The 24,399-nt window shown below is 36.8% G+C and overlaps 1 protein-coding gene and 1 long non-coding RNA gene across 3 annotated transcripts in view; one reads left to right on the top strand and one right to left on the bottom strand.

The window, feature by feature from the left end:
- FSTL5 (follistatin like 5) overlaps positions 1-16,362 on the bottom strand; it is a 413,457-nt gene extending 397,095 nt beyond the window's left edge. The window contains exons 1-2 of one of the 2 annotated variants that reach the window (XM_080590013.1): positions 16,208-16,362; positions 15,953-16,074 (exon numbers count right to left, since the gene is read on the bottom strand). The gene's annotated coding sequence lies outside the window, so the exon portion shown is untranslated. The remainder of the gene's footprint in view (positions 1-15,952; positions 16,075-16,207) is intronic. The other variant, XM_080590014.1, reaches the window with a different exon arrangement.
- Positions 16,363-16,490: 128 nt separating this feature from the next.
- On the top strand, positions 16,491-17,671 carry LOC308194297. Its single transcript, XR_013950422.1, has 2 exons — positions 16,491-17,013; positions 17,399-17,671. It is a non-coding gene; the product is annotated as an uncharacterized lncRNA (long non-coding RNA).
- The last annotated feature ends 6,728 nt before the right edge of the window (positions 17,672-24,399 follow it).

The following is a 24,399-nucleotide window of genomic DNA, read 5'->3' as shown; positions in this document are numbered from 1 at the left end:
ACAAACCTAAGCCACTTCTTAATGTTCTTTAACAGAAACAGTTACGTACATCAAGTCATAGTAAAAGATTCTGCCTCTCTACAAATTGATCAACATGGATGGTAATTGCACGAAAGCTTAAAAGATTATTATTGAATATTATTATGCTTCTTATCTTATTAAGACTCACAGGGTAATCTGGTAGGCAACAGTGTCCTATGAACAGAGTAAAAAAATTATACCCCAAAACCATGGCAGTTTCTTCTGTGAACTAGCCTGCTGTTAGCCCAACCGTTCTGTTGTTAGTAAAGCTTCAGGAACACCCTCCTGTGCCGGCACACAATCTGTTCAATTCAATCAACAGCCCTCCACACAGTTCCTGTTTGTCACCCTCAGTAACAGAGGAAACTAATTTTGTGCTCCATTTGAAAAATAGATTATGACCCAATTACATGCTGATATTTTGGATGAGGCTTCCATTTCACATCTAGGCAAAAAAAAAAAGGCAATTCTTTGAAATCTTGGTCAATAAAATTCTAGGTAAATGCTAAACATAGGAAAGCATACCGTGACAGAAAAATGAAACAATACAGTATTTGAAAATAGACAGCAACAAAAGAATTGCTGACAGCTGTTTGTGCTACTTTTAATTTAAGCATTGTGCTTAGCTGCACATTCACATAGTTGCTAAATGAAAAGTTTGCTGTGAGAGTTTATGTCTATGCACACCTCAAAGATTATCATGTTCAAAAGAAGAACGTGAGATACAATACTATCTATGAATTGCTAATTAAGTTCAGCAGTTCCACGTTCCAGTTTTATCTTGTAAAGGAGACAATATTTATTCATAAAGATATAACTCAGAATTAACACCCCTCCAATTGTATAAATAAAGACACACAACAAAATAGAAAGTACAGCCATGCTGTCCCCATGGGCTCCTTCATTTATCATAGAAATGAGACTGTTGGGAAGCATTTCTTTATGATTATTGCTGATATACCACTGCACTGATGTATGAGCCAAGAAGCCATTTAGCCACGTCAGCATACAGTGCTAGCAGTAATAGAGCCTGCTTTTGTACTGGACTTCCGCAGTACCAGTACAGTGCCACATTAATGACTTTTTAACAGGAAAGGGATCGCGTCCTAGCGGAAAGTCAGCATACACAGTACCTCTCTGTGCACCTAAGACAAACATCCCCTATTTATATTCTTTATTTAGGTAAGGATATGTCAAACAGTCTTTCACTGATGTTTTCAACATAGAGTAGTTCTGATAACAGCTGGAATCCAAGGACATATTTTTTTTTCCCCTCGTACACCTAGGCGATTACAAAAGCTCATAGAGTTCTTGTCCTCACAGCGAGTATACTACTCTGTGAAGCAGTAACTGCTAAACATCAAGTCTTAAAGAATATACAGTCTAGCATACTAGCTAAGAACATAATAGCAAGATGAGGCAGCAGTGGACAAGAAGGCAGGACAATCAAGATAATGATTTATGTCTCAAGTATTTGGAGTCAAAACCCATAAAGCATCTGGTACTTCAAATAGTCTGTAGTGGAAATGGGAAGCAGCCATTCAAAAAACTCTATTTTGTTCCACAGCACTCAGAGCTGATCCCTCTTTTCTTTGAAGAGTTCCAGCTCTGGGTACATCCAGGTTGTTTCTGCCTAAACAAACGAGTATTGATTGTGCTGTACGTTAAAAGTCACTCAAAGCAGACTTCACAAAGAATAGTGCACTCTAGCATAAGCTAGAGTGTAGAATAATTGCATCCTTTCTCAGTATGACATTATTTCTTTTTCACCAAATGTGATTGCTTGGGAGCCTTTGTCAGACTATTACTGAGTAAATCTTTCTAATCAAGGATTCACCAATGAGCTCACACAAACAGTTTTGCAATATTTATTTCTTCTAGGATGCAAAGAATGTATCTTGTAACTAAATTATCACATAGACTCCCTACAGTAAGCAGAAGGAATGACATTTTACCTACAACTTTGCAGCAAAAAACAAGGATTGGCATGACTGCATCAGCCAAGTAAGGGCTATGACAGACTTAGTAACATGGAGTAGAGAGGTGCAAGATAAACAGTGCTACAAGTGCTTTTTGTCTATAGCTGAATTGGTTTTGTTGATAAGAAACAGCAGCAAGTAGAGGAAGGAAAGAAAGGTTAGAAAGCAAGAGAAAAGTATGAATTTTACTTTTTAGCCCAGAAGGTTTGGTAGCATTCAGGTCTCCATCAATCCTACCTTCATTAAATGAAGACATAACACCCAAACACATCAATCTTCTTTCCTGTCAGAGGTATAAACAACTGAAAACATGGGCTTATCTTCAATTAGCAGAACTAGGCAGATAAAAAAAATTATTAGAACAGAAAGGATATAAATGAACTTTTTCAGATTTGCAAAATATTAACACTACTCTTACTGATATTTTTCATTAGATCAGTCAAAATGTATCCAAAGAAATAACAAACATTGTCAAAATTATGTTATCGTGTCTTATTTAGTATATTTCCTTACAAAAAGGGGAGACCTATACTTCCACATGGATGCTGTTGAAATGTCAATTAGTTCTAATGATATAATGTTTGGATGATTCAAATTCTTTTCGTCCACATGTTCTTTGAATATTCCATCTACAGCTTTTACCAGCATCTTTCTGGCTTCTTAAGGTAAAATTAAATGTATTTTACAGAAGTTGCCTGTAAGGGCTAGAAACAAAAAGAAGCTGTGGTAAAATTGCTAACTTTATATACCGTATTCACTGTATTCAGAACGTCCTTCTACACACAGTGAAAACATCCTATAATCCAGTTGTTTCTTTTCTTGGCTAAAACAATGATTTGAAATGTTTTCAGGCTTTAAAGGCACTATTTCAATAGCTGAATTGTCTAACCTTTTCATTTAATTTTGTGAAAGAAACATGAACCTCCTGTTGAGTTATACTAAATGAAAATGCCAACTGAAAAGTCACTGAAAGAAAAAATCTTTTACTGAAGTTCATACGCTGTAGAGGCTTCAACACAAAAATAAAATAGAAAAAGAAGAAAGAAAAAATGCAGTATTTTTCAAATACAGCAGAAGGCAATCTACATAGACATGAAAGCCAAGATGAGAAAGGTGTTTTTTGTTGTGTTTTGTTGTTGTTTTGTGTTAGTTTTTTTTATTTATTTATTTTTTTAACTTTCATATCTATTAGGTTTAAGTTTCCTGAAGCTCCCTAACTTAAACAGTGTCCAATTGTGTTACCTGGAAAGACATGGCAGCTTTTAAAAATTAAACTGTCACCCATGTCTCTGTTCAGTTTCTCCCTGCATGATTGAATTGCTATATTCTAACCTCACTGTTTATGGAAAAAGAAAAATCTGTTTGTAACAGCTGCTACATTTCATTTCAATATTTAGCCAAGCATTTTTTTTTTCAGGACAAGGGGTATTTTTAGAAGTTATTTTACATAAAAATGGATGCTGTATATTTCATGAATTGGTCCAAGCTCTGTTTTGATAAATTACAGAAAAGAAAAAAAAAAGCTTTTACATGTATATTTAGGAAAAATAATTTCAAATTGAAATAGTGAAAAAATCAGCAACTTCTATCCAATTTCCACTACATAAATTAAGGGTTCTGATGTTTATGGGGTAGGGTGAGGATTCTCTATGTTGAGTAAAACATGACCTTCAGTGACATGAACAAGGCATACCATTCACCTTTGCACTGAAGCCATCATAACTTCAAGACTCACACCAGGACTACATGAATGGGCAGTCACAGCACAGGTTTAGTAGGTGCAAAAAAAGTGACTGCACAATGGAAAGCACTGAAGCAGAACAGAGAAGATGAAGCAAAACGTCAGCCTTCCAACAGCCTGCTCTTTGGCCGAACTCCAAGCAATGTGAATTGTTCCCACTACTTGACATCACCAGGCCACCCTAGCTGTCCTTGGATGTATTCATGAAATTGAGTGTGACAGTGGGATGTGACAAAGTTGTAACTCCTACTCTGCCTTACAGCATAATCAGACAGCATGAGAGATGCAGAGCCGGTGTTCCTTTTTCCACCTTCAGCTGTGGTGTGGGGAATCCTTCTGTACATTTATTATACAGTAAACAGATGAAATTACAGATGAACACAAACCTCTTGAAATAGATTCAAAGAGACAGCAGATTCATTTCTTGCCTGGCACTAGGAAGAACAGCAAGTTACTATATTGTTTCTTTTCTGACCTCAGGAAGATAAAAATGCTTGTTACCATAACTACACCAACTCAAAGAAAAAGTTCTTTGTCTCCTATACTTATGATGCAAACAAAGCAGAAACTTTTTTTTTTTTTTTTTGAAGATGCTTAACACAGCAGGACAGGATCAAAGTGTGAAGGTCTGTGGCTGGCCAGTGAAAGTTTCAGAATGGCTCCAACAAATACTCAAAAGCATAAGTGGGAGTGACGCCATGCTTTTTAGATACACCTCTGTTTTATAGTACCTGCCACCTATTATATGAAAGGGTAGCCAGTAGTTACCCCCAAAACATCCTTTCCATGCTTTTGGCACCAACTATTTGCCACTGAAAACAGAAGAGAGGAAACCTGTCAGAGTAGAACTTGTGTGAAGTGCTCACTGGGTCTTTAATAAAAAAAATGAATAAATAAATACAAATTTAAAAAAGGACATTGCTTTCCCTAAGGGTCACCAAAAGTACATTTGAAAAAAAATGCATCAAGTGACTGGAAAGCAAAGATGTATCAGAACGATTAAGGAGGTAAGGAAATAAATGCTTTTCCAACTGCAGCAAGCCATTCAATAAATTTCAAGGGCCTGGACAATTGTTCACATGTATCCAAACTACACATACCAGAAGTCTTAGCTCTTGATTATAAATAAATCTTTCACACTGACTTAATGTCTAGTAGCCATTGCTTCAGGCAAAGAAGTACATAACAGTCTTCTTGAGAATGTGAAATGTAGTATAAGGAGAAAAATTTTTTTTTTTTTTTAATTGGCAGTCCTCTTTAGAGTAAACATTAGTTGTCTCATCAGCTGCTATTATGAGGAAGAATGTACTCCAAGTGCACAGATGTGTATCATGGAAACAAATTAGGCCTAAAACATTTTTTTCTCTTTTCATAAAAAGAACTAAAGAAACAAGACTGAATTATGCACTGATTTTAATAATGAACGATATTGGATGACATTTTTCATTTGACAGTGAAATTCCTTCCCAACTGTTATTTTAGCCTGTGATTTTTAGAGAGCATTAACCCACTGATAACTCCTATAACTCCTAACTGAAATTCTCAGAAATATATTCTGTTAATAATTTGATTTGCTCTTTGTTTTCACCTGAACTCTATGGGAGAAAGGGAAATACAATAGACGGTCTTAAAAGATTACATATTTTGTCAGCTAGATACCACAGACTAAAAGAGACGTCTTTTTAAGCTGATCATTCTCTTCCAAGCAAGCTCAGGACTCTCCTTTTATTCTAAAATAAAAGCCACCAGTGTTTTGTGCATATAGGAAACAAATATTTATAGCAAGTATTGCAGATGTGTAAGATTTACCCAAATCATAACCTTGGAGAATTAAACAATTTCAGAAGCAAAATCAGCTCCCAGTGAGACTTTCTGCTGCATTTCCCTAATGGGAAGGGCTCTGTAAGGTAAGGCAAAAGACACAAGGGGGTTTTTGGAAGTGGACCAGGAACACAGGAACACCACTCCTCCCAGAACCTCAAAGGCTGTCTATCCTTGCCAGCAAGATGGTGGCAAGGTCCAAAAAGATAACTCCTCATTAGAAGTCACAACTGAGCATAGGAGGGTATCACTGTGTTTTACTATGATTTCCTTTCTTTCTTCCCAGAAAAAGGATTTTGACCAATCGTTCATCCCTTTCTCATGTGTCAATTATAGCTGATCACTCAGTGTAACAGCCGCTTTCAGGGTAACAGAAATCCGAAGGCTTTAGTTCGTATTTAAAAAAAAAAAAAAGAGGACCACAAGCTTGCCACTTCTTCTAGTCTACCTGGATTCTTTTCATCTCTGGGCCCCAAAGTGATTTTATTCATATCAAAGCAGATGGCATTTATCAGGGACAGCAAAACTCACAAATGCCGTACTCTGTATGAAATCTGCATAAGAGGTTTACCTGTGAATGATGTTTGAAGGGGGGATCAAACTGATCAAGAGCCTGATGCAAATCAGAGCATAATAGCAAAGCAACCGTGTGGGGGAGAAACAACCTTACTCCTTACTCAAGTATTCAACAGTATAAAAACAAATATTCCTTCCAGTACTCCTACCCTTCTTGGCTGTGCTGAATGCAACAAGCTCCCAAAAAAGAATCAGCAGTTCACTGGATTGTTTCATTAGTAAATTAGGTATACCTATGTAATTCAACAGGATTTGTGACTTTCACCATCCTTTAAGAACTCCAAGAACAGAGCTACTGACCTTAAAGGAAGACACCACATGCGTTTTTTTGTTTGTTTTGTGTTTGTTTTTTTTTAATTATAAAACTCAGGTTATTTTTATCTTTTTTGTTATATTAGAGTTTTGATTAGTAATCAAAGATTAACAGTTCATTTTAGAAACATATCCTGTTCCTTTACACATTTTAAAGTTTGCGGTTTTTTTTTTTGTTTGATTGATTGTTACTTAGCAGTCATTTTCTTGGTTGCCCTATTTTCAGCTAGGATAGAGTTAATTTTCTTCCTAGTAGCTGGTATGGCGCTGTTTTCTATTTAGAATTAGAAAAATACTGACAATGATGTTTGAGCTGTTGCAGAGCAGCGCTGGCCCAGAGGCGAGGCCTCCCCAGCTCCTCGCGCTGCCCTGCCAGCGAGGGGCCGGGGGTGCCCCAGGAGCTGGAGGGGACCCAGCCAGGACAGCTGGCCCAGGCTGCCCAAAGGGATGTCCCACACCGCCCGGCCTCACGCTCAGCAATGACACGGGGGGAACAGGCCAGGGTAGGGCGGGCAGATGCTGCTTGAGGATGGGATAGGCATCAGTCAGCAGGCGGTGAGCAATTGCATTGTGCATCACTTGCTTTCTATATTTTTATCATTATTTTTTCTTCCTTTTCTGTCCTATTAAACTGTCTTTTTCTCAATCCACAAATTTTTACCTTTCTTTTTCTTTCTTTTGATACTCTCCCCCATCCCACTGCAGGGGCAGGGAGGGAGCAAATGGCTGTGTGGTGCTTAGCTGCACAACACATTGGTACACAGCACTGCTCTATGCTTTGAGTTAGGATGTCATTACAACATGAAGCAGAAGACCACCGTTTCACACTCTTCCCATTGCAGTTCCTTTTATTATAATGTTATTATCATAACAATGTGGGGAAGAAATCCTGTAAAGATATTCTAAGTATCCTCACTAAACAGTATGACGCAACTGCTGTTTGTTTTAGCAATGTATTAATATTTAAAAAAAAAAAATTCACGTTGTCCTTTCCCAAGTAAAACACAGATTAAACAAACTACTGTTGACAAAAGCATTTTTCTCAGCAACACTAGACATTACTTCTCTAAACAACATGCTTACAAAACATAGCTTCTCTACAGAACCTTCTGTCTAGCCAGAAGAGGTTTTTTGTTTTTTTTTTTTAAACAACTTCATAATTTCTGCTTATGGCCCCAGTGAGAGCTTTGGGACCTTGGAGAAGTCATTGTATTATGAATACTTGTAATGAAAACTCACTGTTCTGGAATACGTTCACGTCCCACTGATGACCCCACACATTCTTTTTATTCATTGGGTGGCAGTATCTGCAAAGCACATTCAAAATTTTTCTGCCATGTGAAAAAGCTATCCTTAACTTGGGCTTCACCTTTCATACTATAAAAAGCACTCTTGCTCTGCTTCATTATGACTTGATTCCTGCCACTAAATTTCCCCCCCAAAAATGTTTGCAGACAGTAGCATTATGGTCCGATAGTATTAACCACAATTGTTTTGACTTCTGATAGATTGTTTAGAAAAGGTTACGCAGCAAAACCTTAGCTGAACATTCTTAGGCCTCCTTTAAATATTTTTTCCCTACTAAGTCTGTAAGATTTGAATCATTTCTTGAGAGGCTGCAACTTCCATTATTGTGCCATTCATGCTCCTATGCTTTTTACAAATTGGGCATCAAACTATAGCTTGTCTTTCATTTCCTTAGGGGGTCCTCTTCCCACCTCTGGTCTCCCCATCTGCCAAAGGCAATTGCAGCCCCAGGCAAGGTGGCAATATGTGCAGATGACAGAAAACTGTCTCTCAAGATCTTTCTCTTCAGTGCTTCAGGTAGGCCAGACTGTCCTAGCAACTCCCTTCTTATACAGTCCAAAAAAAAAAAAGATTGGGAACCATATTTTCATGTAATAAATTGGCATATCTGGTGATGCCTCTTTACTGAGAGTGGTGCTTAATAATACATTTTACTGTTTCTGAGAGCATTTTTTTCCACTTTTTTCTGCAAACCATGTCAGAAGTTCACAGTAAACAGGGAACAAAACCAATATTTTATTGAAATGCATTCTTCACCTCTCACAAAATATACATACGCACAAGAACAATAAGCATAACTATGTAGATGTCTGTGTATATATATATTAGTACCTTTTTTAACTAGAAAAATACGTTATTTGTGAAATAATTTATGCATGGCCATAGCAAAAGCAGGATTTGACAAACATTTGAAATAATTTAAACTAGATCTTGGCTGTGCTGAAATTATTTAAGCTCACAAAATTCAAATTTGACCTCAGTTTTTGCAAGTCTCACTGAGAAGTGTTAAATCAACGGAGCTCTTCCTGATTCCTTAGTAGTTAATGAAACAAATCCATAAATTCATCTATAGTATGATAAAATTCCCAATATAACCTATTATAAGTTTTTGAAATGTTGAAGAAACAAGAACTGGAAAGGTCAAAATATAGCATTTCTACAAGTAAGCACATAAATCTTTAAACATTCACCCTGACCAAAAAAAAAAAAAAAAAGCCTAAATCCTGAGTCTGAAACATACTGGTAGAGCTACTGTCAAGCTATAACATTAATCTTTTTCACAAAAGGTTGCTTTTTAAATAAAAGATTAGTTTGGCAGTACAATTCAACTACAGCATTTTAAGCCCAGCATATTTTATAAAATCTTGTTATTTTACTGTAGAAGAAAAGATTGAAAACTGAAATTTGCGACACTGTCACAACTTAAGTAGAATAATTCCGAATCCACTTGTAGCCACACAAATATCAGGACAAATTTAAAAAAAAAAAAGTTTAACGAGAAAATAAACAGCTGCAAACAACTAATATGCTGGTGAAAAATCTCTGTCCTTTCCTTCCTTATATGGATGCTGACTACCTGGAAAAATAGTGGCGATAATCCTTGCTTCTGCAATAAATCTGGCACCTGAGAACAACTGTGTTGTCTCATGGAAATCATCATCATAACATTCTACAAGTATTGTACGATACTCACTGAACATTAAGCTCCATTTTAACTTCCACCTAAAGGCCAATTTTCTTTTAGTCAAGGACATCTTGGCTGTTATTTGGACTTTAGGTTTCAGAAGCTGAAGGTCTGGACAGTTCAAAATAGAGCAAGCAAGAAACTAGACAGGTCCAGGGGAATGGAGCCTGGTACAGGTCACACTAGAAACATTTACTTGGTTCTCTGTCAGAGGATACTTCCCATGTCCTTTTTATAATAGTGTCTTCAGGTGACACCAAGCATGTTAGGCAAAAAAAAAACAATGTAGGAACCAAGTCAGACAAAAAACTTGAGAAGTCAGAAATTATACCATGGCATGGATGCTAAGTTTTAGACAAAACCAAAGAAAAAACCAACAGGAATGACTACAAATGAGTCATATGGTAGATAAAGAGCAGACAAGTCTAGTGCAAGATTGGGTCCTTCCTCAAGAGCCAGCCAACAGTAAAAAAATGCAGAAAGGCAACAACTACCAAACGCGTCTGATCGACACCTTTTTGAACAAGGCCAGCACAACACTGACACCAAAAAGGATAGCTAGTGTTCAACAGCATTCACAGCTCTGCTAATAACTCATAAAGCAGACTTGGAATAAATATTAATGTAAGAAGGTTTGTACATGCATCTCCCTCAATCACTATATTCTTCCAAAACATGGTCCTTTCACTAGCTAGGCAATCTATCCAGCCATTTTCATTGTATTTATCAATGACAAGACAAATGCTGCAGTCTTCTCTAGGTCCCCAGAAAAAAAAAAAAAAAATCTGGCACATCTGAGACTGCTGACTTTTCCTCATATGCTCTTAATGAAAGATGAGCTGTTTCGTGACAAATTAAGATTTACCAAATTGCAACAGAAAATACTTGTGGATGCTACAGACTAATATCTTGATAGGCTGTAGCAACTTATTTGTGGTTCAAATCCATTGTGAATAACTAAATGGTTGCTGCTAAGATATGTTTATTTATATCCCACTTACAGCTGTTATGGAAAGATGCACTACTTAATGAAAAATCCACAGGATATCTCTATATTTAATTACTGTTTTCTAAAACTTCTGTGAGTGCACTTATGCAAATAACACTCCTTATATAACCTAATGTCTCAAATTCGGCAAAATGCACAGGCATGCATTTAACTGTTGAAATCACTAAACTGAGCTAGCATCTAGAGGTGGGCAAGCTCTCACTGAAAGAACACATTTTGAAGAACTTTGAAAGATCGGTTTTCTTAGTTATTACAAATATTTTGGTTTTGTTGCTTGCTTTTGTTTGAGATGGGACGCTGAAGATTATCTTGGGAAAAAGTGTAAGGGCAGTCTGTCCTTACAAAGAGGTTTCTTCCTTTAAATCTGGTTTTCCAAAACTGCAATATCCTATCTCAAAGGTTGATTATATTAGTTTAGTTTAGCAACTGCAGTATTACTGTTAATTAATTTTTAAAGTTAACTTTTTTTAGTTTAAAAAAGTCTCATGTTATAGGCTCTATTTTGATTTGGTTCACACTACCAAGCAGCATGACTCAGGGCAGCCACTGCACACCCAACCCATCACACACAAGCAGGAGCTGGTGCAGAGATGTTCCTGGAACCCAGAGTGGGGATCCAGGCCTTTCCTCTGCCCATCTTACCCTCCACCTCTCTTCTTCACCAGGTTTTATGGGCCATTCAGCCCTTTGCAAGATAATAAGGTCAAATAGCTTCTGTTATAAACAACAAGGTTTAATCAGTTTCTGCCTGACAGCTTCTGCCGTCAGTAAAACATTTCAATTGATCATTTGGTATTGCATCACCATAATTTAGCCCAAGTATACTTCAACATCGGCAGTTTCCGAGTGGGTCATCCAGGACAGCCCTCTCCAGGCCCCCACATTTTTAAGTTGGTGTCATGGACAGGATACCCTTGGTGCTGCTGAAGGGACTGATGGAACCAGGTGACCCCTGATCCCTTCTCTGAGAAGCGCCATATTCCAGTGAGGAATAATAGGCTGAAGACTAACAAGGGATCTGTTCCCTGTATTTGTAGGTTTTCACAGGGATCAGTTACCTGAATTTGTAGGTTTTTACTATGGTCTCCCTGGGAGATTCAATCATAGGTATTACACCCCTCTCCTGGAGGGGCTGGAGGCCTGTAGTGCCAAGCCTTCTCGCCCTGGCATGGTTTAGGTCCGGATTTATTGGCCTGACACACAGGCTCATAGAATGGCAATCTTAGCTAATGAGTTACCTCCAAAACTGTAAAGGTTAAACACTATCCTCTCCCTCTACGGGATAAACAAAGGATCGCCCCCGTGATTTCAGATCTAAAGGGGAAAGGAATAATTCTCCGTGTAAATTCCTGTAATTCTCCCGTTTGGCCTGTACACAAGCCGGACGGCAGGTGGCGACTAACAGTTGATTATCGGCACCTGAATGCTAACACATGTCCCTTAACCACTACCGTGCCAAACACAGCAAAACTGGTTACAACCATCCATGAACAAGCAACAATTCTGGCAACTATTGATATAGAGGATATGTTCTTTAGGGTTCTCTTGTGGGAGGTGGACAGAGAGCACTTCGCTTTTACCTGGGAAGATAAACAGTATTCATCCACCCATCTCTCTCAGGGATACCATCACTCACCAACCATTCATTGCCCCTTATGCCTGAGCACAAGAGCATGCCCAAATTACCCCCAGGGAAGAAGTCAAAATATATTAGTATGTTGATGATGTGCTGAATGGCGGCCCCAGTGTTGCTGTGGTGGGGCAGACTCAAAAGGATACAGTTGTCCATTTAAAAAGTTTGGGATGCCAGATTCTAGTAGAAAAGACAATACTGCCATACTCTAAGGCAAAATTTCTGGGTAGCTAGTGGAGGGAAAGGAGAGTGTGCATTCCCCCTGAAACCTTAATTACCCTTGAACAGGGGAAAGTTCAGTGTGCTAAACCATTCAGCTGGAGAACGGTGCATTACCATACACAGTGCTACAGCTACAATCAAGAAAGTGCAGGAAAAGATGAAGGAAACATCAGAACAGAACGAAGACCTCTTCAAGGCCATGTAGCCAAAGGACTGGTTTGAGGGACTTGGTCCTGAATTTTCTCTCTTCTAATATCTATTTGGCTCACAGGGTGAGGGAGATGGCTTGTAAATATTGGATTTATGTTATTGTGCAGGATTTCGTTCTCTCCCTCTCTTTCTTTCTCCCTTTCTTCACCACGTTATGGGCCGTTCAGCCCACTGCAAAATAACAAGGTCCAAATATCTCCTGTTATAAACAAGGTTTATTCAGTTTCTGCCAGAATAACTTCTGCCATCAATAAAACTTTTCAATTGATCGCTTGACGTTGCATCACCTTAATTTAGCCCAAGAATGCTTTGAACATCAGCAGTCTCCAGAGTGGGCCATCTAGGACAGCCCTCTCTGGGCTCCCACAGCATTTTAAAATAATAATAAAAAAAAAATACAAAGTAATTTTCCATGGAATGATTGTAGTCAAGTTGCAATGAAAATGTCAAACACACCAAAATTAAGACTACTGATAGAGTAAAAGTAAGCTTCGAGCCTCATCAATTAAATATTAAAATTTCAGGTTAGGCTTTACCTGGTATATATCATATCCTTTCAAATCCTGTTTCAAATCCTCCTTTCTCTGGAAATGAACTATTTCATATCTGTACATGCTCCTGTATATCTTAGTTAATTTCTGTGATCTACACCTGCTACACTCATGCCTTAGGAAACTTATCACCTTTGGGAGATTTCTAACAATTAATATTTGAGTTTAGTAATGTGACAGAATGGTCAGGCTTCAGCTGGTTTCTGAAAGAGAAAGCTATCTTCCTCTGAGGTGTCCTTCTGGATCGTCACAATTCATTGGAACAACACTATCAAGACAATCCACCTCCCCCCAACAGATTAGAAAAAGAAAAGTTATACTCAGGCCCTGATTTTATTCTGTTGTAGAAGAGAATTTACATAATAGTGTGGATGCCTTCGTTAACCTTTGTTGTTGTGTCTATCTAGACTATATGATGTATTTCTACAACCAAGACAACACTGAAAAAACATCTTTTGAATGCAACTACAGAAACCCTACCTGCTCCCTCCCACCCCAAGTGCTTATGAAAAAAATAAGGGTTAGCTTAATTAAAGCCCTATTATTCTCATAGAATGATAATATAATTCAGTCTCATTCACTATTATTGTCAAGGCAAGGAGGAGAAGTATTTGGAGAACTGGAATTTAGTAAAATGTAGAGCTTCTAAGATTAGCAACAAACTAAAGGAATCTGCAGGTGCTCAGAAGTGCTGAAGAGTATTACTTAAAGCATGCAAGTTAGGGATGGTCTCATTATCTTCACAGATTAGCAGTCAGTCTTTACTACAAGCTGTATAAAGTTATTTAATATAAAGTTTTTTGCTTGGCACAATCACTATTGAGTTAAACTCTGCAACTTAGAAAGAAATAAAAATAAGTAATCGTTCCCAGCATGCATAGATCAGTGCACACTTGATATATGCTCATTCATATTACATTTTGTGAAGAGGCTATTTCGAACCAACAGAACAGTTGGCTATTAAGATTCAAAATCATGTCAGACTGAAACTTTCTTAAACGAAGTTGGATTTATCTTTTTGCTCTGCTTTGAGCAGGGGCTTGCACCAAGTGACCTCTGGAGATTTCTTCCAACTTAAACTAATCTGTGATTTAAATAATGTCCTTTATATTTCTTGCTTAAATTGGCCTGAGGATGATTGAAAAATTTCTTCTAAGATCAGTTTTTGTTACATGTTAAAAAATGTTACATTACATGTTAAAAAAGGTTAAACAAACTTCAATAGGCCATTAAAGATGATTCAAAGGTTTTAAATTAACATGAACTATAGAATATTTCATTTAATCACTAATGGTTTGGCAAACCATACCTAGACACTTCAAAATACATCAATAAAGTTCATGTGAGAAATAACATACATACTGAGATCGCTTTTAGAGGCAGTAATTCACATTCTGGTAACATACAAGTTACATGAAATCTTTACAGACTTCTAGATGCTTGGACAACAGCAGGAAATATGCTTTCCTTCTGATACTTGTATGATGAACCCTAATTGACATGAAGTGATAAATAACCACATTTTTACATGTGGATCCTCTTATATTAGACTTGCAAAACATCTAAACACCAAGTTTAGAATCTTCAGGCTGAAGCTCATTGGCGTATAACACGAAAGTACTCTTCATAACAAAAGTAACACCGAAGTAACAATCACATCTAGCCTCCTTTATTTATTAAAAATAAAAGCATCTAAAAGTTACATATTTTCGTGCAATTTGGTGAAAAATCAAAGTTTAAAAAACAAATCCCTGACAAGCAAAACTGAAGTGTGTGGAGTATTCAATATATGAGATTTTGTTAGAAATTTATATTTTTCTTTTTTAAGATTTTTACCTCTTTTCAAGATATGAGAAATGCTGAAACACATTTCACTAGCTGTGAAAAATTCCTCCTCAGAAACAACATTCTTAGGACCACAATTGAGGTTGTAAGTTCCTCCAGCTACCTCTAGCTCAAAATATACTTTAAAAATAGCTTTAAGTAGCACACTACAGCATATCTTCTTGTAAGGATATTAGCAGTACTGAAGATTCACTCACTTTAGTACATAAAGCTTGTTCTCTAACTGCAGATCTATACCAACTATTAGTAGTTTCACTAATGGCATTGATAGTACTCAGCTTGGGCCATTGCTCTACAGAAAGAGAAAGAATCTTGGACACTTACTACAGCTGCGTGTGCTTATCACTACAGCTTCAGAGAAAGGAAATGTGTCCCACTGAAACTGAATATAGTGCAGGTTTACACATGACTTTGTCGTATATAAGTGAAGGTATGAGGTTCAAAGTATCTTAAGTTATCAGAATCAAGCTTTACATGGGAGACTACAAAATTACTGCAATTGAACCACACTTCACTCCCACTGCTAAGCTGCAATTCTGAGGTATTTTTCACTGCAAGAGCTTCATCAAAAATCTCCATATTACATACATAAATACAGATATTTTAGTTTTCCGTTTTGAAGAGTTGTGTGCATATTGGGGGGGGGGGGCAAGGGGGGAAGACATTTTATGAATTCTGCTCCTGAAAAATATCATAAAATACTTGCAAAAAAAAAACATATTTTCATGGGTCATTTGAGCTATTGTGCTTTTGCATACATAATAAGAATATTCTCATTGTAAAGAACCTGTTTGTTAACTTCAAGATACAAATTGAGGTAATACACTTGAATATTTCAAGCACCGAGGTTGCTCAAGCCAGAAGCTGCTCTGCGCAAATTTTTCACTGTTTGCGTATCACACATGTCTCTCAAGTAGAGTAATTACCAGATTACAGTTTTATTTATTTTAAGGGAACTGGTCACTTACCAGAGAAAACAACAAGAGCGTGAAAGTGCCAGCATCACAAGTACTACATCTAAAAACACAACGTTGACTTACCATACCCCTATTATGAGGTTAGGCCTTCTTGGTGTCTATTCCCAGCAGCTCCCTCGTCCTCCTGAAGCCAGCTTCTGTGCACCAGGACAGTCTGGTGCAGAAGGTGCTGCTGAGCTGAACGCCTAGAAAATGGGATAGCGCATCTGGGCTTCCCAGTTCCTCTGTATCAGCTGCATATCTGGTCACTAGAGCAACCCATGAGGTGCTCCCATCACCCCCAGGCAGGCCTCTCACAACAACAGCAAGTACACTTACCTCTTTAACACTGATACCCATCCATCTGCTTACACTTCTGGTGAATGCCTTCCAGCAAGACGTCTCTCCCAAACACAGCATTACTCCACATATTTGTCCGCCAGAAGATGTTCTCTGCAGCCCAGCTGAAGTTGTCCTGTGTTCATCCATGAAGCCTTAAGATCGTGAAACCATTTTTGCCTTCTGTTGCACAGTCCCACTACAGAGTGCTCACAGCAGCGTTCCCCCCAACCCCATCAATAAAAACCTCTCACATAGGAGCCCTCCTTTATATGTAATTACCTCAAGCACCTGGGACAAGGCTGTTGTAATTACTATCAGTTGTGTAAGCAGGAGAGCTTAGTATGACTGCTGGAAGAAGAGTTAGCTCCTAAGTGTAAAAGCCTGGTGGCTATTTGCCCCTAAGAAAGAGCTAACAGACCAGTTAATGGCCTGATGGAAGAAACCACAAGTGAGTCTATCAGTGATGCAGGTAGCAAACAATTTACTATGAACACCAGGAATCCCATCAGAATGGTTCTACAGGTTTTTATGCCATTCTTGTTGTTTTGGTGAAGTCCTTGTGTTACAGTCATAGAGGTGTTATTCCTCCTCCTCATCCGCCTCCTTCTGAAGGACATCCACCACACTGTGGCCTTGGGGCCTCCCTGATGCTGCGGGGTCTCCTGATACATATTGCATTTGAAGCAGTGCTGTCTTCCTGCTTTTTTGATATGGATGTCTAAACTTGGATTGTCTCAGTGTGGTGCTAGAGTACATTTTGTATTGTAACGAGTGCCAAAATCAGGAAATGCAGTTCTGAGCATGTAAGCGTAACAGAAAAATATGTCTGGAAACAATACCATCAGAAGCAAACTGGGAAATAGATTGCTTTCGTTCTAAAAGAGAGGGCAACCTCTGAACAGATTGGGTGGGAACAGGTATAATTTTAACAGTGGTATACCTAAAAACTCCAAAGTTTGCGTATTAGGCACTAGGGGAAAAAATGCACATTCTAAGCTCAAAGACACTATATGGGTTTTTGTTTGGGAAAATGAATGGAATCTGCCATGTCGACAGTGTGGCATGATTGATCTTGATACAGTGCCTCTGGCAACACACTCAAAGACTATTTTGGTTTAAAGCTAGATTACAGTGTTTTATGCATGAGTATAATGGTGCAATTTAATTTTTTTTTCTCTTTAATTCCAGGCAAACTTGATTTTATGACTGCACAGTTTTTGTCTTCTACATTGGAAGAGAGATCCTTAAGGAGGAGATGATTATATATATAAGCCATTACAAGAAGAAAACTGGGGGGGGGGGAAGTCTGTATGAAAAAAAAGAAAAACTGATGACCACATTGTCCAAGAATGACCCTGTATCTGAAGAAGTGATCCTCAATGATCATATTTTATAAAAATGTTCCTTCATGAATAAAGTATGAATAAAAGAACTGTAACTGTTTGTATTATTAAAGGGTAATTCCAGCTTCAACATGTTAAGAGATTTAGAGCCCCATATTACACAGAGAATAGAACGTGATTTTTATTATGATAACTTAATACTGTCCACAGCTTGGATAATAAGTACGGTAATTTGACAGCACTCCTAAAGGAAAGAGCCAGCACACACAATGTACAGAAAATCTGAAAGACATTACAAGACATGATCATTATTCTAACTTCACAATGAATCCATAGCTGAGGAAAATAACATTCAACCAAGAAAAAGTGTTTAGTTATAATAATGAAAAGATAGTCCTGAAACTTTTAAGGCAGTTATCACAGACGTATTCTGGTGACAGCTACAAATCTGTGCTAGTATTACAGTGAATGGCTAAATCTATTTTATTACCAGAAAAGTGTAGCATTCTGCTGAACATTTTCCTAAGCTAATAGGAAAGCATAGCATTTCCATGCTTTGGATGATTAGAATAGTGTTGAATATGTAATTGTTATTGATAAGCCCATGCTGAAAAGTCATCCATGACTGAAGTACTTACTGAGCCCCGTTTCTCTCATTTAGCAGCTATTTTGTGTCCTCTATTCGCACAACTGCTCTTGCATTTGTCTGCTATTTTCCCCTACAATGCTGATTTAAAAAAAAAAAAAAAAAAAGTGGTATCTAAGGGGCTGAAAGGAAAAAAAAGCTGATGTGCCGAAGATGAGACAGTTGCTTATAACAGATAGACAAGGCAAGCAGAAATGGAAAAAAATATGACTAGGTTTAACAGAGAACTTTATAATTGAAAGGAAGCTAGAAAAAGGGCCAGGGAATGATTACAAATAGGAAGAAAATGAAGGAACAGCTGAAATAGAGTGGATGAACCATCCTTGTGGCTTGTATAATAATAGGATTTGCTATCACTTTAAGACTTTCAGATGAAAATTTAATTTCATTACAATAAAATTTAATTTTTCAGATTAGAAGGCTAATAAACTTCAATGAGTGTTCTTTTAACTATTTATGCCTGAATGCACATGTAATATGTGTTGTGTTTTTTTTTTTTTTTAAAAAAAAGGAATAATTTTGGTATAATTGAAAAATAAAGCCATACTATTCAAAATGACCCTTTTCAGTTGTTATCTACCTGTACGATAAAAAATATCAAAAATAATTACTTAATATAGATCGTTATTCTTCAAGTACAGTGAAATTACTCATTCTCCCAAATAAAATGGTCTGTCTGGGGAGAATTGCAACCTGTAGCTACAGCTCTGCAAGTATCTCTTGATCATCTTTCCTGATATATCACTGAAGTATTGAATACCAAATAAAGTGAGATTCTATAATGAGAACAGAGTTTATGTTCGCATCCACCTTAAATCTTTTATTCCATAATATGCACAACATTATTGGCATTGCTATTAAATGAGACTACTGCAGAGTTTAGCTAACTTTTGTAAAGGGATAGAAGATCCCTTAGCATTAGTGCTCTGCACAGGCAGTATCTTCTTCAGACTTTTCCAAAGAGAACAGTTATTTGTTTAAAGCAACTAAATATTTAAGGTTTGCAACAATTTCTATTAGCATTAAGCTTGTGTTAGGAAAACAACAACAAAAAACACATCTAATTAACTTTATAATCTAATTTACTTTACTTTTAGCCTTTGTGTTTTCTACTTTTGGACTGTGTTTTCAGTACATAAAACTTGGAAGCATTAAGGAAGGCTATATCTCAAAGCAGTAACTGCCAGTTTATCCTTTTCCTTTTAATTGAACAATTCTCAAATAATTCTTTAGAATCACAGAATACGCTGATTTGGAAGGGACCCACAAGTATACTCATGTCCAACTCCTATAGTGTACAGTGCTAACCAAAATAAAAGTTTTTAAATGGTATGAGTATTTCTCTTCTTTAATCTCCTGTGCTCTTAGCATGACTCAAAATAGGGATATTATTAAGTCATTTGACTTCACCCAAATCATTCACTAGATGACACTCTCGTATCATATTAGGTTCTGTTGGCATGCAAGACATCATATTGCCTCCCTAAAATGAGAACACATTTTAGTGAAAATAATTAAAGACAGTGCTTTATTTTGTTATGAAGTGCCATGTAGAAAACAGTTCTTATGTTTACGCTAATAGCAAACTAAAGTTAAATTTATTCAGTACAGCAACTACTGGTAGAAAGCTGTCTTATGTCTGACATAAGAGTCAGTAGCTGTACATTCTCCTTAAGCTCAGCTATCATGTTCAAGACAAGAAAAAAGAACAGGAGTTTTACTCATTTTTTTTCCTAATAAGTTATTGCAAGTCTTGTCCATTGCAGATATTCCAGATACAGTAATAGATTCTGTGAGAGGGAGTTATTATTTTTGTATATGGCCTGAAGTAAAAAGCAAAGAACAAATTACTAAATGCAAGTAACTGCTTTCAACTATAGATAATTCTCACACCTAATTTAATTGGGAGACTGAAATAATGAATCCCATTGCTTTTTTTTCCTCAGGGCTTACCTGCGAGGTTATGATTCAAAGGATTTCTTCAGTTATGTATGACAGCTTCTTCTGTACTAATGGAGATAACCTTGAGTTAAGAACCATCCAGGTTTATTTCTGCTGTTAGAACATTTCCAGGTTTATTTCTCCAGCCACTTTGCCAGTCCCCCTCCAGGTTAGGAGACTTGACTCCACCTGATGTGACAGCTGCAGGACAAATTCAGCATGCTTTGTTTCCTCGGATGAAGAAAGTCTATGAAAACAGGAACACAACTGTTCATTGCGCCACACTAGAAGTAAAAGCTGTGATAATACAGTGGGCCTCTAAATCTGTGGCACGTGTATAACCTGCAAAAAATGCTTCACTTAAGTAATCTACTGTCCCAGAGATGACCCAAGTGGTCTAATGCAGAACTCAGAGCACTGTGAAGATGAGATCACTCTTTCTCAGCAAAGGACGCTAGCAGTTATGGATGACTGTAGCAACACTGTCACATCTGTATAGTCCCCTTAACCTTGGAATTTAGGAGCTAAGTATATTTTACTCTTTTTGAGAAATCTGTTGCAAAATTCCACTTCTGCAGAAGCAGAACAATTTATACCCTTGTTTCCTTTGTATAATGTTTGGATTTGTAAGAATTACATGGGCATATCTTTTTGGTAAGTATTTTGTATATTATGAATACTTGTAAGCATTCATTCTTTGTAAGAATTATGTGCAATACCATTTTATTCTCAGAATGAATGAATTATTTCAAAAAAGTAATTTAAGTTTATGCTTCATGGAGATTTAAGTTTTGTTTTGCACTGGGAAAGGTTTTTAAGCCAAAACAGTCATACAAAATATCTATTTTAGAGATAAAATGTGTTTTAGAGTATACATCCATTTTTCAAACAGAAAAAGATATACTTGGAGTATACTTGAAAGTTGCATCTGCACTGTGGCTTGTGTTATCACAGTTTTGTCAGTCAAAAGAAAAAATTATATATTTTTTTAGTTACCTAGTAGTGGTTATTATGACTAGCACGCTCTAGTATTTCATATATTTAGATGAAGTAAAACAAAAATCCTCATTGCTTATGTAGTCCTACTGTAAATTTATTTTATGGATTATGGTTTGTGTTTTTTTTGAGAAGTATATAGATGCCATACACGGTTGCAAAAGACATGTGGGTCTGTTGTCCAAATTCAAAGAGGTACATGGGTATTTGAGTGCTTAGAAAGTGGCAGCTGCTAGAAGGAACCTGATGGGCATGGATATGTGAAGAGTTGAAAAAATCACGACAGATTAGAAATTTTGTAGCAGATGAGTTTACACCAGAAGATGCCACTGAATGCTATGAACTTTATTATGTACAGTGACAGGTTTTAAGAGTTTATATTTAAATTCCTGGTGGGCCTTCCTCAGAGGCAGTGAATCACAATTTTTTAAATAATTTTCAATCAATTTTAGACTAAAGCCAGATTTTTTAAATAGGTTCCTGAGGACTGTAAATACTGTGTTTTGTTTTTTTTTTACTTAGTTTTGATGTCATCTTTGTACTACTAAATGTGACCTACAAAGTTGGAAAGCACAGTTCACACATAATATTTTCAAATTATTTTCTACTGAATCTATTTCTATTGAATACACAATTTCAAAGAGGCCATTTTTTTAACTTTAAGACCAGATCTGCAAAGGGACTTGATGACTTAAATTTATCTTTGTCCAGGATGATAACCCTCCAAAACCTTGCTCATAATTTTTCATCTTCTGACAAATACCAAAGAGTTTCAGACCTAATCTGATACCTAGTTTTAATTGGGTTCGTCAGAAGTGGCAGCTACTATTGCCCAGTACTAATATGCTCAGAGCACGCCCAGGTCACTAACAGTAATGAGACACAGAACACACAAAGATATTTATGAAAGTAATTTTATGAATTCTAATAAAGGAGTACATTTTGAATTTAAGACGGTATTGACCAAAAACAAATGAAAAAATTTATTCACTAAGTTAGACATTTCAAATACTTAATGTTTTCTATAGCATTCTTTACTTGTTTTTTACTTTCATCATCATACTGATCTCTTAGTTAAAACTTTCATGAGAAATAACCTAAAGATAAGTATCCCATCTTATTTTTATACTACGTAAGTAAAGGCAGGCATCAAAAAAATCAAAATGTGTCTTAGTAAGATCATAAAGCAATGTCCAAGTTATTTTACTTAAGTAGCTAGAAAATAATGGCATGTCATTAGTTTTTGGAACGTGCACTGAATCATGATATTTTCAGCTTCTGAAACCCTTCAACCCATTTTCCACCTCATGAAAGTTGTTCCTCTTGGCCTTCATTCCTGGTGGACAATTATATACCATCAGTGATAAGCAAGAGGTCATCTGTGGTCATCTTCTATAGAAAGATATTAGATACCTTGTGTGGGAAAACTGAACACATTAAAGAGTAAAAGGCGAGACACGGAAGGATAAATGACTCAAAGCATCATTAATTCCTCCTGCTCCATTAGGTCAATTAGGTCATATGAATATGTGCCAAGCAATGGGCTTTTTTTTTTTCCTGACCCTGTACAGCTGTCAGTCAACTGTCTTACTCTGAGCTACTTAATTATACATGTCAGTAATGTGTGATTTTAAAGACAGCTCTCAGGTTGACAGTGCAAGCAGATGTCTCTAATAATGATTCAGAAACTAGTAAAAACGTTGCTGATAACTAGGCATTAGAAATAACCTGCTCTAAATCTGCTATTAAAATAAAAGTCTATAGCAGCAAACTGTGAGGAAAAAATGCTGATATACACCTGCATTTGTTCAAAATGGGAGGGGAAAAATGGGAATAGTTTAAACTATTAAAAACACGCAGAGAATATGTGTTAGAACAGGTATCTTTAGACTCCATTGTCGGCAGCAAGTGTCAATTGTGTGAGACAACATCTCCACTGACAGTTATCCCTTTGAATTTTAGTTTTCTGTGTTAAATTACTCTGCTCTATAAAGTATTGATTGCTTAAGAAATATAGTGACTTCGTAATTCCCTAATTACACTGATCCCTCACTGGTGAACACTTAAACAGCAGGAGAGCGAGCAGCCAAACACACACAAATAATCATAAACGTTTTCATGATGAAAACATACATCAGTAATTTGTTACATCTACAAACGTGAAATATCATCTATTTTAATGACGCCTGTAGTCAAGGTTTTGAAATTTAGATGCTATGTGGTGATAAATATCAGAAAATACCTAGCATTAAATTCACTATTGGGTCATTCCTGGGAATGCAGACACAACTTACATATAAATGGGTCTTCTCTCCTTAGATATGTTACATCTTGTTTCTTTTGGGCTGTTTTCTTGGAGTAATTTACTTCTACTAGGTCTCAGTTTTGCCTGATCTTTTTCAACATGCAAAATTTGGCATGTTGTGATGCTTCTTTTCTTTGAAATCAAGTATTGGTTGAGAATAAATTAGACAGTTTTATTGTAACAACTGTTGGCCCCCAAATATCAGTTAGTATGTGTTTTAGAAACTCACAGATACCCAAATGGTTTGAAAGTACCCTTCTGTCTCCTTTCAAGCGTCAGTATTGATAAGTCTGGTTTGGTTAATGTTTTCTTCGTCAGACTTATTCTTCACTGGGGGGATTGACCACTGAAATGATGTGATTTCATCTGAAACTGTGTACTGCAAATGCTGAGAGGTGGGGTTTGGAATGAGTATTTCCTGACAAATGTAGGCCAAGCAGTTTTCTGTTCAGTCTTGCCTTTGGGATGGAGGAGCTACGCAGGAGTTTATCATCTTATTTTAAGATAACCTCACCTAAATTTCCAGTGTGACAAACATAAAAGATGAAGCAATCTTAGATTTAGAAAGCTAATTACACTGGGTTGTAATGGACAGAGTGGGAAGAATCAATATGTAGGAGCAAGACAGTCATTTCATGTTCTTTCATATTGCTTAGTACAACAGGGACTTGATATGTATAGAGACCTGGCAACCCTTCTTTTTAAAACTGAATGCAAGTTTCATATTTATACAGATACTTCAGAAGACAGGAGCCATATAGCCATGTGGCATCGCAGTTCAGAATTCCCTTGATCCAGAGAGTTATATCTAACCAGAACACTATCAGGCAAAGCATTATTCCTACCATACTTCCTTCAGGCAAACCTTGTTTGATTTATTGACAATAACTTTTATAAAAAACAATGTCTTGTTATTAAAATACCAAATCAAATATTTCTTTATTTGCTGACAACATGT

The sequence above is a fragment of the Anser brachyrhynchus genome, assembly GCF_964034855.1.
Source record: "Anser brachyrhynchus genome assembly, chromosome: 4".
Lineage (NCBI taxonomy): Eukaryota > Metazoa > Chordata > Aves > Anseriformes > Anatidae > Anser > Anser brachyrhynchus.
This window is presented reverse-complemented; position numbering and strand designations above follow the sequence as displayed.